Source organism: Prunus avium, unplaced genomic scaffold (genome assembly GCF_965620075.1).
Source record: "Prunus avium unplaced genomic scaffold, drPruAviu1.hap1.1 HAP1_SCAFFOLD_1012, whole genome shotgun sequence".
Lineage (NCBI taxonomy): Eukaryota > Viridiplantae > Streptophyta > Magnoliopsida > Rosales > Rosaceae > Prunus > Prunus avium.
The window spans coordinates 15,001-17,500 of NW_028276994.1; positions in this window are offsets into that span (position 1 = coordinate 15,001).

A 2,500-nucleotide genomic window follows, 5' to 3' on the forward strand; every position below is an offset into this window, starting at 1 on the left:
AAAAATTCATTTGAAGCCAACCCATCGTCGCCCACAACTAGTGGGTGAATGGTGTGCTTCCCGGGGTTGGCATAGACATTCCCTCGCATGCAAAAGATTGTCGATGCGAAAGATTATCTATGCCAACCCCGGGAAGCACACCATTCACACACTCCCGACCGGTGTGGTGTGGCGGTGATTGGATAGTTACGGATTGAGCACTTGCCAAGGATCAAAATGTGTCATTTAGAAGAAACATTTTCAAAAAGTTTTTAAAATCTTGTGGGTTTGCAACTCATAAGAGCGTCACTTTCAACGTCCCCGGTATTGGATTGAGTTTCTAAAAACAACCGTGCACACCGAGGTTAAACTTTACCGGCTCCACTCCGACTCGCCGCTCGCCCACAATTTGTTTGCAACGAAACATTTGTTTTTAATTTTGTTGGTTTAAATCTTGTTGGTTTGAAATTGTTTTGAAAAGGTTCTTTAAATCTAGTGGGTTTGCAACTCATAAGAGCATCACTTTCAACGTCCCCGGTATTGGATTGAGTTTCTAAAAACAACCGTGCACACCGAGGTTAAACTTTACCGGCTCCGCTCCGACTCGCCGCTCGCCCACTAGTCCGAAGGCAACAAAACATTTGTTTTTCATTTTGATGAAAATTTCTGTTTTTAAATCTTGTTGGTTTGAATTTTTTTTGAAAAGGTTCTTTAAATCTTGCGGGTTTGCAACTCATAAGAGCGTCACTTTCAACGTCCCCGGCATTGGATTGAGTTTCTAAAAACAACCGTGCACACCGAGGTTAAACTTTACCGGCTCCACTCCGACTCACCGCTCGCCCACAAATCCGAAGGCAACAAAACATTTGTTTTTAATTTTGATGAATTTTTTTGAAAACATTGGCTTGGCAAGCCCCAATCCGCGACTATCCACCCACCGCCACCCCACACGGGTGGTTGTTGTTGCGAAATGAGGTTGTGGTCGACATGCCCGCGCATTTGAGAAGGAGTTCCTAGCACTCCATGCTCTTCCATGCCAAAAAAAAGCCTAGACAACCCCATTTCGCAACTTTCCACGCCTTTTTTTTTCCCCCTCACCCATGGCGGCGGCGTGGTGGCGGCGGCCGGATTCCGGCCACCACCGCCATGGGTGGCAGCCCCCCGACCCCGACACCAAACCCATAATACCGAGGCAACATATCGAGGCAACATATCGAGGCAACATGACATGGGTGTGGCGTGGGGGAAGGGGGCTGCAGCTAGGAGGGCATGGGCTGCCATGCATATGCAGGCAACACACACCCCCCTATATAGCATTTTATGCATTTAGCCCTTTGACAGGAAGAGACATCACCTATGCGCGAGGAGTCATAATGGGCTCTAAATAATTCAATACAAGGTATTTGGACGTGATTTTTTGCAGGGATACTAAGAAACATGCAATCTCTGATGGGAAAAAGTTTCATAAATATTTGAAGTCGGGAAGTATTTTTTATTATTTTTAGAAGTCGTAAAATTGAAAAAATCATTAAAACAAATCCGGGAGGAATTTTTTAGTTTTGTAACTTGGAGAAGGTACTAAAAATCATAGACTACTTATGGGGAGCTTATTGTGCGAGGAAATTTCAATAAAAATGGGGTTTGACAAGGTTTGAAAAATTCTGTCGACATTTGAAAAAATCTGGAACTAGGCTGCCGGCATGCTGCGCACATGCTGCGCGCATGCTGCGCGCAGGCTGCGCGCAGGCCACGGCAGGACAAGTTTCGCTAGCCTCACTGTCGACCGAATGCGCAAGCTGCGCGCACGCCATGGCAAGACAAATTTCGCTAGCCTCACTGTCGACAGAGTCAGCACGCTGCGCGCACGCCATGGCAGGAGAAGTTTCGCTAGCCTCGCTGTCGACAGAATCAGCACGCTGCGCGCAAGCTGTGCGCGCGCATGGCATGGCAAGTTTCGAAAAATTCTGTCGACAGGCTCCCGAGCGCGCACGCTGCCGACATGTTGTGCGCACGCTGCCGGCATGCTGTGCACACGCTGCGCGCAAGCTGTGCGCGCGCATGGCATGGCAAGTTTCGAAAAATTCTGTCGACAGGCTGCCAAGCGCGCACGCTGCGCACACGCTGCCGGCATGCTGTGCGCACGCTGCCGGCATGCTGTGCACACGCTGCGCGCAAGCTGTGCGCGCGCATGGCATGGCAAGTTTCGAAAAATTCTGTCGACAGGCTCCCAAGCGCGCACGCTGCGCACACGCTGCCGGCATGCTGCGCGCACGCTGCCGGCATGCTGTGCGCACGCTGCGCGCAAGCTGTGCGCGCGCATGGCATTGCAAGTTTCGAAAAATTCTGCGGCCAGGCTCCCAAGCGCGCACGCTGCGCACACGCTGCCGGCATGCTGCGCGCACGCTGCGCGCGCGCATGGCAGGACAAGTTTCGAAAATTTCTGTCGACAGGCTGAGCAGCGCGCACGCTGCGCACAGGCTGCCGGCATGCTGCGCGCAGGCTGCCGGCATGCTGCGCGCAC